This window comes from Eurosta solidaginis, chromosome 2 (assembly GCF_040869045.1).
Source record: "Eurosta solidaginis isolate ZX-2024a chromosome 2, ASM4086904v1, whole genome shotgun sequence".
Classification (NCBI taxonomy): Eukaryota; Metazoa; Arthropoda; class Insecta; order Diptera; family Tephritidae; genus Eurosta; species Eurosta solidaginis.
The window spans coordinates 268,857,965-268,872,927 of NC_090320.1; positions in this window are offsets into that span (position 1 = coordinate 268,857,965).

A 14,963-nucleotide genomic window follows, 5' to 3' on the forward strand; every position below is an offset into this window, starting at 1 on the left:
GTGGTTTGTAAACAAAACCAAATTGGAATTCCCGCCAGATATTCAAGCATTGCTAGCAAAGGGGCCGAAGTTCGGACTACCTGTAGATAACAAGAATTTCCCTCTCTTTAAATATATAGCAGACGGCGAAGATTTGATACAAAGCATAAAAAGCAAAGATCAACAGGAGGAAGCTCGCACAAAACTCTCTTTATTAATATCAAATCATGCAACAACAAACAAACATTGTACAATAGACAATGCAATTTTAGATACAGTGGAGCAAACTAAGAAATTCCTGAATGAAAATAAAAACATTAGAATTTTAACATCCGACAAAGGGAATAAAACGGTGGCAATGGAAATTGAAGAGTATAATAAGAAAATGGAAGATATATTAATGGATCTAACAACATATAGAGTTCAGAGACAGGATCCAACATCACGTTTACAAAACAAGAATAATGCACTAGTAGAAAAACTTTTTAACATGGAAATAATCAGAAAGATGGAGAGAAACAGAATGATAACAACCACCGCACAGCCACCCAGAATCTACGGCCTCCCGAAGATTCATAAGGAAGGAACTCCATTAAGGCCAATATGCTCAGCAATTGGGTCACCTTCTTACACACTGTCCAAATATATGGCAGACATTTTAAAAAACGTAACGGCGAGTTCTACGTACAATATTAAAAACACAATTGAGTTTAAAGAAAGAGTAAACAATACATACATATACGAAGATGAAAAGCTTATTTCCTTTGATGTAGTTTCGCTTTTCCCTAGCATCCCGATACAATTGGCACTTGAAATAATACAAGAGAAATGGAATACAATTAAAGAATACACAAAGATACCAAAAACGCTGTTCATGGAAATAATTAAATTCTGCATTCAAGAGAGCAGATATTTCAAATTCAATGATACTATCTATACGCAACTAAAAGGAATGCCGATGGGTGTACCCACATCCCCAATAATAGCGGATATAGTTATGGAAAAATTATTAGATGATACTATGCTGAAGTTGCGACATAAACCAAGAATACTTACCAAATACGTCGACGACCTATTCGCGATAATAAAAGAAAATTAAATACAAAACACACTTGACACACTAAACACTTTTGACAAAAATATAAAATTTAGTATAGAACTAGAGAACGACGAGGAATTACCATACCTGGACTCCATAATAAACAGACGAGGAAATCAATTAAAACTAAAGTGGTATCAAAAGCCTACAGCATCAGGACGAATTATAAACTTTAATTCAAAACATCCGAAAACAATGATTATGAATACAGCAAAGGGCTGTATACGGAAAATGTTGCAGACTTCAGATGAAATATACCACAAAGAAGTTAAAAAAGAAATTTTCACATTACTAAGAAACAATGATTTTCCGAAAAAAACCATAAAAACTTTATTAAGAAAAACCAAAAATTTAAATAGACCGAAAACTCCCGATAAACCCATTATTTTCAAGTCGGTGGCTTATGTACCGCAGCTATCAGAACGTTTAGCAAAATATGACTGCTATGATAAAGAAACTACAAAAATTGCGCATAAACCTACGAACACTTTAAAAAACATATTTAACAAAACAAAATCGAAAATACCAATAATGGCAAAAAATAATGTAGTTTACAAGATACCATGTAAAGGCAATAGCGATGAAACGTGCAATAATATATATATAGGTACTACAAAGTCCAAACTCAAAACGAGAATTTCACAGCATAAGTCTGATTTTACATTTTGCCATCAAGTTAATAATCAAAAAACAGCACTCATGGCCCACTGTGCACACAGCGGCCACACACCAAACTTTGATGAGACTAAAATACTGCAACAGGAACAACACTATAACAAACGCTTCACACTAGAAATGTTACACATTATTAATATTCCGACTAACACACGACTGAACTATAAGAGCGACGTAGATCACAGCGCACATATCTACAAACACCTGCTCACTAAAAAACAGTACCATACTCCACGTCGGACAAAGCAGACGTGTTAATAAAAGTATGTATTTATGTGAAATGTAAAATGCAAAATTTGTTTATTGTTATGTTTATTATTTTTGTTAGTTGCTACAATCCTGAAGATGATTGCCGTTGAGCAATCGAAATATATCGATTTAAAAGAAGAATCAAAGGGTATTTTTCAAATTTTCAATTATAAAACACGGACCTAAAGCCAGCTATATATACATATATAAAATAGTTAAAACATGTATTAGAATTATTACTAAAAACATCTTGCCATTATTTTCCACGGAAATATTAAAATTCAAACAATTTCGTTTAATATAAAATGTTTTATATAAAAAGTTTAACGCATTTGAGTTATAGGAAATTCAACTCAAAAGAGAATTGGAGAAAAAAGTGATGTCGTTGCATACTTTTCCAGGAAAATTGATTTGAATGGTTTTTACTACAATTTTTCCTCTGAATGAAAAAGTAGTTTCGCAAAGAGGCAAATTGAGTTTCAGAGTGAGAGTTCAAGATGGGGGATTAGAAAGAGAAGCTGCCAACGTCAGTCACTTTGTAATTGCATCATGTGTGTAGACATAATGATTGATTCGTTTATGTAGATACAACTGTCTGCTTTATTGTTGTTGTGACTTCATTTACTTAGCATCAGACTAGGGATGTGAGTATCACTTAGTGTCACTAATATTCGTCACAATATGTTAGTTCAGATTGTCAAAATCTGCGTGTTGGTGTTATGCGAATGGAATGAAATGAAAACATAAAACTTAGCAGTTTTTGTATGTTGTAAGAAAATGTTGCCAATGTGTTGGTTTCATTTTGAGTTTGGCATCTCCTTTTGACAATCCCATTGACCATGCAATGACAAAAATAAAATCAGCTGATGAGATGAGCCAACCATATAATAGAGCCATGGAAAGGTGAAAAGTACAGGGTGACATTGTGCTACATGGGTAACCTTGTATAATTAAACCATGGTACCAACCTAGTTCCAAGGGAGCGATTTGTTTTACCTACGGAACTTTCAAATCAATATAGATGCTTTGAATTACTCATTTCAATTTTGGACCAAAGCCGGACTCGCTCCCACTGGCATCCACAGTGACACTAGTCCGTCGTGTCATTTCTAATTTGTTTTATGTTAATTTCTTTGTACTAATTTCATTGGGGTGCAAAGGATGGTTGCATCGTATGTGATGGTGTTCTGGGTTGGCAATTTCTTCAAAACTTTTGTGAGCCTGCGCGCCCTGCGTCCCCCGCCTAAGCACACGTGCAGCACATACCTGATTTCCCGGATTCAGTAGGAAGCCCCAATCAGTTAAAGGGTTGAAACAGCACAGGCGGCTTAGCTCTAAGACGCAATCAACCGTACTTGAATCTCAGAGTGAAAATGGCTTAGGAAAGATATCAGAGATCGAAAATTGAATCGATGCTCTACAAGAGATGAACTCAACCACTGATCTGCCAAAGGCTTTTGATCGTGAGTGTTCTGTCAGCATTGGTACAGTTCTGTAAAGAAATATCTAAACGAAGGACTAAAATCAACAAAGAATGTGGTGCCCTATTCTTCTCTCATTTAATTTCTATGCATGGTCCAACTATATGGTTGGCTCATCTCTACAGCAACAACATACCTTTGTTCAGATTGTCAAAATCTCATTGTTGGTGTTAAGCGAATGGAATGGAGAGAAAACATAAAACTTTGCAATTCCTGTGTGTTGTGGGAGAAGTATGCACTAAATTATATGGGTTTACTAAAAATATAACTTAAAGTGATGTGAAACTATTTTTTAATGAAAAATTTACCACCACTGTAAATAACACGGGTCAACACAAAATTTGACTTTGACTTCAAAGCATTCAATTTCAATTCTTTAGGTCGTAATATGACGAAAAAAAAATATATGGTATGAAAAAGTTTGCATTCATATTTAGGAAACCACTTGAACGATATTATTCAAAATCTGTGGTTTTAATTTTTACTTGAAAATTAAACAATTAAAATAAATAATTTATTAAATTTTGATGAGCTCGAGGCAGTTTAAAAAATTGAAACACAGTTTAAATGTTTGTATTTCTAATCGGTAAAGACATATTCAATTGTTTCCTGAATATGATCTCAGAATGAGATCGAAATATCGACCAAATAAAATTAGAAATACAAACATTTAAACTGTGTTTAAATTTTTTAAACTGCCTCGAGCTCATCAAAATTTAATAAATTATAATATTTGAAATAAATATTTTTATTAAGTTTTAATATCGAAATAGCTTACAAAAAAGTGGCAAATGATTTAAAAGTGTACACTTTTTCTTTTATGATCATAGGTACTATCCCTCATTAATAAACCCCAAATATAGTCCCCCATCATGTTTTCATTATAGTGGTTGGATAACGTTGTTCGAAGAAGAGCCTTAAAGCTCTGCTTTACTTTTTGGTAAATTTAAATCTCTAATCAAATCATTGAAATCTTCAATGAAATGATGTTTTGGTTGTTCTGGTGTCGGCAAAAACTCCTTATCGGCATTGCTATTATAAGAACCAAGAGATGATCCACTTCTCTGCGATAATTTTTTCGGTGGCTCTGGTACTGGTCGTGTCAGATCATGTGCGACTGGAGCAGGATATTCCATAGGTTTTGCATTTTTACCTCTACGTCTTTTACTCGTATTCACAATGCAAAAGTAGCAGCCTTTAACGTGGCCTTTTGGTTCTCGCCAGTTTCTTGGTGTTGCAAATTTCATAGATCTTTTCTCACCTCGATACCAACCTAAAATATAGAAAGAGAAATCAATTTGTCTACTTTATTTAATTTGATTCCAAAAAAGACTGCCAAAATATGCTTCGTAGGCTTCACAGCGATGAGAGATATATTTAATTCATATTTTACATCTTGAACATTAATAATTTGCGCTAATATATAACAAAAAGCATCAGCTTCATATTAACACTTTCGCGACGACATTTTAGGTTATTCTAGATGTGTACAACATCCCTCTAGTGCCATGAGTATTGTTACTATAACTATTACGAAAGCAAACTTTATACCGAAAAAAGGTATTTTCTTTTCGTTTTTGTTTATAATAACGCCCCGATTCTAGTGTGGTAACAATATTCTTCACCACGGTAACGAAATCATGTGGCAACTTTTACACCCTTTTGGTATTCTACCAGCGAAAGTATCCGGATAATTTTTTACCCACAAAAGTAGATGGTTACATCGAAATAACCACACAACAGCTGTTGTATAGAAAAAGGCAAAACTGAAAAATAAAGAATTGTAAGCGAAAATAAGTAAAGATAATATTGTCACGGATATAAGCATCACTAAGCTATACCATCACTAAGGCGATGCTAAGGCCATGCTAAGCGATATTTACGTCAATAATCAAATCATGTATACACATATATAAGGCAGCCGAGAGATATCACACACAGATGCATTTACTTATACGCCTATGTGTGCGCGAGAGACTGTAAACTACAAACATTCACAATATTAAATAGTGTTGCCTATTGCTATACATATTTGTTTACATTATGTACTTTCACAGGATAAATTACAATATACATAGGTAGAAACTTATCATGCATAATATGCATATACACATCGTCCCGTTTATTCGTTAACCTCGTATCTACAAGCGAGACATTTTCTGTAAAGCGAACACGGTTGCCACACCATGTTTTCATTTGGGACCAAAATTCATCGAAAAAAGACCAAATTTTTGTTTTATTTTATTAGTATAAAATACAAAATTTTAAGATGTTTCCATATAAAATTTTACTAAACATAGTGAAGACTTTCCTTTAATTCACGTTGAACAAACAAATATATGTGCATGCAACCAAAAATGGTACTATATTTTGACATAGGATAAGTCTATGTCTTTCACCAACCAAACATTGTGAACCTAGTTTTGGTCACAAAGCTCTTGGTTCTAGAATTATGTTGTTGATTGCAATGAAATAAAATGTATAGTGCAGTTAGGTTTTAGTAAGGAACGGTTCAAAATTTGCGTTCTGGTGTTGCCGAACTATGTATGTGGAAAACTCAGTAAATCGTAAATGAAACTAGGCAATTTTGTTAGTGCTATTTTTATAGATGCATACTTTTTCCCTTAACGTTTAAACTGCATATCAGAGCCTAGATTCAGTAAGTGTGAGTTTTGATCCCAGGCCTCAGGGGTTCTGCTAGCACCTCCGGGAATAATTTTACACAAAACATTTCTTCCGAAATCAAATCTCTTCCTTCTGTCTTCGAGTTAAAATGTTTCTTGGGCCAAGATACTTAGTTTTCAATTACCTTGCGTGGCTTAACACCACAATAGTCCTTGAATTCCTTGAACTGTTGTTGTTGTTGTAGTGATAAGGTTGCTCCCCGAAGGCTTTTGGGAGTGTTATCGATGTGATAGTTGTTTGCCAGATACAGATCCGGTACGCTCCGGTAACACAGCACCATTAAGGTGTTAGCCCGACCACCTCGGGAACGATTTATATGGCCACATTAAACCTTCAGGCCATCATCCCTCCCTCCCCACCCCTAAGTTCCATGAGGAGCTTGGGTCGCCAGAGCCTCGTCTGTCGTGAAACAGGATCCGCCGCGGATAGGCGAGGTTGACAATTGGGTTTGGAGAAGCTGTATATTGCGCTGGTAACCAGAAGGGTTGCGCTACACAGCTCCTTGAATCTGGTATTTTAGTCGCCTCTTACGACAGGTATACCTACCGCGGGTATATTCTGACCCCCCAAACCGCTGGGGTGCTGGGTGAGAGAGATTTAAATATTAACGTGCCAAACGAGAAGTAATGCATATAATTTCTTTGTATAAGTTTTGAAAGTGTTGGGCTCACGGCAGAGTCCTCGCTATAAGCTATGCTAGGCGAGAAGCAATGTTTATTTTCATATATTTTACATAGTGTTGTATAACCGATCGAAATATCTAGCCGTTATTAATATTATTATAAAAAAAAAGATTTTTTTTTGATTAGTCGGTTATTTCATCAACAATTAACGACAATGTGTTTGCCAACACTTTTCTTTTTAATGCCTGGCATAAATTATATCTTAGGTGAAAAGTTATTGTTCTGGTACATTTTATTGACTGAGTAATTTTTTATGGTGAGAGTTCCATTGAAGTAAATTCAAAATTATATGGGGGCTAACGAAACTGTGGCGAATTTTTGGGCAATATTGTGAATTTTTACCTGAATGAAAAGTACCAATCGTGGCTACTGCCTATGAGGACCAAAATTGAAGAAAAGGGACCAGCGGACCAAACGGGGTTGAAAGGGACCATTTTTGGTCCAAATGGTCCAAAGTGGCAACCGTGAAAGCGAAGAAAACTACCTTTCAAATTTCTCCACAGGCACTGGTGAGTTTTTCGGTGATGACAGCTTTACCACTTTGGCCAGAATCGCGGATAAATGAACTGGTAACGATATTCGGTTACATAATGTTCTGGGTACTATTTTACCGGTAACGCTGAGAATCGGGGGGTAAAGCAGAAAATCATGAAATAAACTTTAGGACAAAGAACACATTTTTTTTGTAGAATCGTGTAATTGTCAATATGTTGATTACATTGTGCGTTTGCCATCTCTTGGCTGTGAAATCCCTAAAATAATAAAATCAGCTGATGCGGTGAGCCAACCATATAATTGAGCCATGATTTCTATATCACGAAGCGACCTTCCATTCCAAGTGTGACGCATTTTCTCAATAAAATCGCATTTCCGAAATTACTAATTTGGGCGAGTTTCATCGTATTTGCCCTGTAAATATTGTGACGAACACTAGCAACACTAAGGGGTACTATCATCTCTAAGCCGATCGTATGCACATCAACAAATCAGTCATTATGTCTACCCATATGTCCATACGAGCAGCGGAGAAGAGATGCACAAACACATGCATATATCTTATCTGAGATGCTCACAACGAAGGCAATAATTTGTGCAAGTATTACTCACATATACACGCGCATATGAGAAGCTATAAACGTAGTTATAGCTGGTAATTTCATAGCTGATAACTAACTAGTAAATTCTAGAATAGAAAAGCCTAGAAATATGCAACGAGGAAACCAGACAGTATAAAAGGCAGCAACAGTAGGAGCACGACAGTCAGTTTGATTTAAGACGCTATCTGACGAGCAATAGAAGTGTTATTTTGAAAGTAGTCTAATAAAGGCCATTTTCTATTATCGAATATTGGAGTTATTTATTCAACAGTTTAGTGATTCGAACTTTTGCAGAAGGTCAGAAGAGGAATTGTTGAATGAATTCCAGAGGACAACAAGGACATGGCAAAGTTAAGTAAACTGAAGATCCAGCAACTGAAGAAGGAGTTGGAGAGCCGTGGATTGAATACAACCGGCAATAAACTCGAACTGCAGGCACGACTACGAACGGCAATGGAATTAGAGGGAATTAACGTGGAAGACTATGTTTTTCCTCTTGATGGCGAGGAGACAACATAAATTGAAGAGAAAAATGAAACATCGCATACAGTTACGAGCACAGACTTGAACATGATGTTGGCTGCAATATCTGCACAAACATCGGCAGTAACATCAATGTCGTCGCAAACGTCATCTCAACTAGAATCCCAGGAGAACCGTATAACATCCAAGATGGAAGAACAGAAGACATATATGGCATCTCAACTGGAATCGCAGGAGAAATGCATAACATCAAAGATTGAAGCCCAAGAAACGCGTATTTCAGAAATGTCGACACAGATTACAACAAAGATGGAAACACAACTGACAGAGCAAGAGGCACGCCTAACAGTACAAATCGAAGCGCGTATGGACGAGAAAATAACGCAGTTTGAGGAAAAAATCGAAGCCGAGGTGGATGCTTTGAGAGGTCGTATACAGGAGTTGCAATTAAATCGCCCAGCTGTTTCAGCAAGCAATACGAAGGTAAAAACTTCATCTTTTGACGGTTTTGTTCCTTTCCAAGTCTTTAAGCTACAGTTTGAGAAGCCCGCAGTAGTGTGCAACTGGAATGCTGAAGATAAAGTGGCAGCTCTATTCGTAGCATTGAAGGGACCAGCAGCCGAAATCCTACAAACCATTCCAGAGGGCGAACGGAACTGTTATGAAGCATTGATCGATGCTCTAGAGAGACGATACGGAACCGAGTATAGGAGACAGATATACCAAATAGAGTTACTGAACGGCTTCCAGAGGCCTGGTGAAACATTGCAAGAGTTTGCGTCGGATGTTGAAAGGCTGGCACATTTAGCGAATGCGGACGCAGCCGTGGAATATACCGAAAGGGTAAAAATCCAGAGCTTTATTAATGGAATACGGAATATTGAAACGAAGCGAGCAACATACGCAAACCCAAAACCAACTTTCGCAGAAACGGTATCACATGCTCTGATTCAGGAAACAGCATCGCTTCAGTGTAAGCCAGCACTCAAAGCACGCCGTGTGGAAGTGGAAAGGCCAGACCGGGTGAACACAATATTGGAAGCGCTGAAAGGATCGCAAAAGCCGAGTGAAAGAGTTATCAAATGCTTCAAATGCTGGAAGCCCGGTCACATTGCACGTCATTGCGATCTTGATCCTAGTGGTTTCAACAGCATGGGTGGTCTTAATAACAAGGCTGGAGGGGATAAGCAAGAGCGAGTAAGATGAAGAGATCTAGAGCTAGATCCGGCTATTGAATGTCCTGTGATACCTGTGTCGCAAATTGGTAGAAAATAGAGCAGTCTTATCGTCAGAGGGATTTTGGATGGCAAAGAACGTGTACTGACTGTAGATACGGGCGCATCTCATTCCTTAATCCGATCTGACTTGGCCAACAGGAGAGTAAACCCGTTACCTGGAGTAAGGTTGCGTACGGTCACTGGCGAGTATAACCAAGTCCAGGGAGAAGTGATATGTGAAGTCTTAATTGGAAAGGTCACAGTTCTACACAAATTCGTTGTGGCGGAGATCGTTGATGAAGTCATATTGGGAGTGGACTTCTTGGTTGACCATGACATCAAGATCGATATGCAGAGAAGGGTGATGCGTTATGAGAACCAGGATGTGCCATTTAACTTCAGTTTGGAAAAAGGGTTCAGTAGTAATCGAGTGCTGGTGAAAGAGATTGGAGAAAAACCATAAATGTCAAAGGCAGCAGATCGGGCAAGGGTTGATGCAACGAAAGGGCCAAACAAATCAAAACCAAAGGTACCTGCGAGAAAAACACTGGCATTGACAAACCCTAAAGGACGCACTAAAATGACTGAAAGAATTTTCCAGAAAGAATGCAAGGGTGGTTTCAAGCCAGCGCGCACTACTGTTGTGAAACGTCAAGACGATACTGATGATGCAAAGCCAATCCGTCAAGATCAACGAGGGAACGATCCAGGATAATGAGTAGTAAGATGAAACGCAGGTACGATGAGAACAATAATTGGGAAGGTTTCTTGGAGGGAGATTTGGTACTGTTATACAACCCTCACCGGCAGAAAGGTGTCCCATCGAAATTTTGGTACAGTTGGGAAGGTCCGTACAAAGTTGTGAAGAAGAACAGTGGCACCTTCTACCGCATACAAACCATTGGGAAATCACGAAGTAGAAGAGTGGTACATTTGGAGTTCTAGCGGCGTTTAGATCAGGAAATTTGTCTGATCGGGACGATCAGACTTAGGTGGAGGGCAGTGTGACGAATACTAGCAACACTAAGGGTTAGTATCATCTCTAAGCCGATACAAAGCAGTGACTCGTATGCACATCAACAAATCAATCATTATGTCTACCCATATGGCACAAACACATGCATATATCTTATCTGGGATGCTCACAAAGAAGGCAATAATTTGTGCAAGTATTACTCACATATATACGCGCATATGAGAAGCTATAAACGTAGTTATAGCTGGTAATTTCATAGCTGATAACTAACTAGTAAACTCTAGAATAGAAAAGCCTAGAAATATGCGCCGAGGAAACCAGACATTATAAAAGGCAGCAACAGTAGAGGCACGACAATCAGTTTGATTTAAGACGCTATCTGGCGAGCAATAGAAGTGTTATTTTGAAAGTAGTCTAATAAAGGCCATTTTGTATTATCGAATATTGGAGTTATTTATTCAACAGTTTAGTGATTCGAACGTTTGCAGAAGGTTGCAAATAGGAGGAATTCCAGCAAATTCGTTACAATATGATCCATGTACGCTTCTCACATTTCTCTCTTAAAAAAAACATCGCAAGAATATGTGATGCTTAAAATTAAATTATCCGTGACTTCTGTAAGTTTTACCTGCTGCTTTTCCTAATAATGACACCAAAACGTGTTTTTTGTTTAATTTAATATTTTTATTTACGTAGTTCAGTGGAAAATAAAACAAAATTACATTGTTATCAATATCACCGATTTATCAGGACCTAATTGTATAAAATTTTTTGGGAAAATATACGTATATTTTCTAAAGACAATCAATACACTAGTAGTTAGACCCGGTTTTTCAGTACAAGTATAACTCAGCTTTTCAATTAAACTACGCTTAAACTTATTATATAGTTTTTCAATAAACTTTAACTTGAATTGAGCTTAAGCGGTCGACCGGGTAGGGTTAAACTTCAAGTTAACCTATCAGCTGTTTGCGCTCTTGTCTGTTTTGATTTCAAAATATTAAATTGAACACATTCAAAAGTTACACTATTTTTACATTTATGTATTCAAAAAATAAATATTAATTATCCCTGGCGGATGGGATCACTACGCTGAGAAATACGAACTAATTTATTTATGTATAAATATTTTGGCTTATACTTTTTACTTAAGTATTTGATACAGGTTTTTTTCTCTCAGCAGTGGCGTCGAATATGTCAACAAAAGCCAGCTATTTCCGTATCTACAAATCATCTAGACAACGAAAAAGCAGTTCAAAAAAACCTACCCCACGGGTGACCTTAAACTGACTGTACATCTGTTCCGCAGTTCAACTGGAGTTGACTAGAGTCAATTCACACTACAAGTGAAGAATCTTTCCATTGTGAATTCATACAAGTGGCGAATGTTGGATAAAAACGTTCACAATAGTAAATAGCCTCGATCACCTGTTCAATCGCTGTTCGATTACCTAAATTATTTGCTCAATAGGGTTTTTCAAACATTTTTGTAGACGACTGGTATATCGCATTATTTACATATTTTAAAATTTTTGCTTAACTGGCTGCTCACATTTAACCTATTAACTAGATTTTTGAAATGAATATTAATATGTAGTCTGATTATCGGTATACACATTTAAAAGAAAAGCTTATTTGAAACATAAATGGGCAATTAATGGAACTTCAATTTAATAATCGCGAGCAAAAAACAAACCTTTCTTCCATACTCTGGCCATTCGCGACAGCCATTCTCCCTGTCAGCTATTATTTGACAGGTAGGTACGGCAATGGAGGAATAGAAAGATATTTCACTTGTATGAATTCACAATGAATCTTTCTATTGCCAACCTACCTGTCAAATAAGGCTGACAGAGAGAATGGCTATCACGAATGACCAGAGAATGAAAGAAGGGTGTGTTTGTTTGCTCGCAGGAAATCAATTGAATCGCCATGACTTGCCCATTTGTATTTCAAACCAAATTTCATTTCAAATAGGTCTATGGAAAATCAGAATACATATTAATATTCATTTTTAAAATATAGTTAATTAAGAAAATATGAGCATCCAGTCAAGCAAACATTTTAAAATATATAAATAACAAAATATAAAAGTTGTTTAAAAAAATGTTTGTAAACATTTTGATTGGATGGATCAAATGAGTTAGGGAACGGCGATTTAACAGGTGATACAGTCTGCTTGCTATTGTGGACGTTATTTCAAACATTTGCCACTTATAGGAATTCACAATGCTAGAGTCTAAGCAAACTTAGTTAAACAACTACTTAAAAACCGCATCTTACGGACGAAAATTAGCACGCACTAAGTATAATTTTATTATACATATTTACCTATAATTTACATTCACTTTAATAACACAATAATAATTAATTATTTATAGTTTCAAAATTTATGAATAGAATGAGTCCTAAAAAAAAAAGAAACAAATAAAGCTTTCAGTACGAAATAATATTTTTATATATACTAATTATTTATTTACTTTTAGAACTTAAAAATAATATATGTTTTAACATATTTTGTATTTTCTTTGGTTTGTTCGTGTATTTATGAGGTGCATTCCAAATATGATTTGGCTATTTTTCTACATAAATGGTGAAATGTAGCATGCAAATATCTATTTATTTTGTTTCTATTTTTATTTTTTATTTTAAATTTAACACTATAGAGCTTCGTGATATCGGTTAGGTTGGTGCTTGATTGTTTTACATCATACGATTTAAGGTAACCAGTTCGTTATTCTTAGTGGCTTTTGTTTGTTTTCGAATTTCGCATAATTTTATTTTATTTCATGTCTAATTTTGAATTTTTAAATTAGTTGTATACTATGTATTTATGCATGGGATCATGGTGGAATCACCAGGTGAAGTAAATTAGAAAAGAGAGAAGATGTACGCTATCTGAAACGGTAGGGATGTCTCTTAAACGGTCAGAAGACGGTAACATTTTTACCCGCTTTGAAAAAATAGGAGTAGAAAAATACATACCTTTCTACCAAAGCCCTTACAGAAACTGTTTTTTTCCGCATATCACCTAACGCCAATCCAAAAGTGGATACACAGGACCAGTGCGAGCTTATATTACTTTTAGCATCAAATAAAAATAAAAAACTTAAACTATGATGAGCAATAAAATTCAATAATGCGTCTAAAGTAAACTGATCTCAACTCCAACTGCTGTTGAAGCTTTCATCGAAAAACCGGACATAAAACGAAAAAATCGAAAAAACGGACATCCATTATTTAGTTGAACTGCAGTAACTGTGCGCACTTAAATGGGTTTCGGGTTTGATGAAAAGTTTTACAGTCACACTTTGAAGTGATCGTAATACTTTTAAATGTGTTTTCATCCGTAAAAATCCATTATTATTTCCATTTGCTCTGTTGATTTTTGTCGTTAAGATTCGGAAGTAAAACATATGTCCTTCTAATATATCATACAAATTTGATCAGAAGATCCCCTAAAAGCTTTTGACAGTTGAATTCATGATGTATTACTAATGTTACCAAGTTATTATTAACTAAAATTTATCAGGTGATATAATAGCCTCGCGGCATTCGGCTTAGAACCAGATGAGCTTAGAACCAGATGACGCTGATGCAATCGAGGGTGGATTCATATATTCTAAATTACAATCCACAACTGTAACATTTCTCTTATCTTAGTGTCTGTTTTTTACGGCAAAACCATTATTTTAGCGAAGTGTTCACATAAATAATGTGTAATACGATAGTTTTGGTATTCTTGACGCAGGAATGATAAAAACATTTCTCGAAAGTCTTCAGTCTTCTCGCTGCACAGGTGAAAATCCTTAGTTGGATATGACGTAAATACAAATAGTTTGTTTTAACAAAGACCTGTTTCAAGTTTTTTTGAAAAAATTAAACCTACGTCTATAATGGAAACATCAACAATATGAAAGAAATAGTTTAGCACAGCCTTACTTATGGAAGCCAACACCAAAGATACCCAAATGATGAATCTCTGTAATTAAATCCAGTAAAGGTCCATCGGTATTCACCAACTGGCCAACTGGTTTATGTGAACAAAGTACTAAAACTACCATATTTTACTCCTAAAAAATGCAAAAAAAAAAAACAACACTTTTTCGGGGACAACATTGGTGGAAAATTTTCAGATAGCCGAATGACAGAACAAAGAAGAATTTAGTGCGAGACAATTGACGGCTTACTTTACCTGGTTATTCCACCATGGCATGGGATATATTTATTTTATATATTTGAAGTATTTTTCTGAGACTTCCTAGTTTTTATCAAACTTTTTTCATTATTTAACTCTGATATATAATTTTATTGTACTACACAAACTTATTTCCGTTTC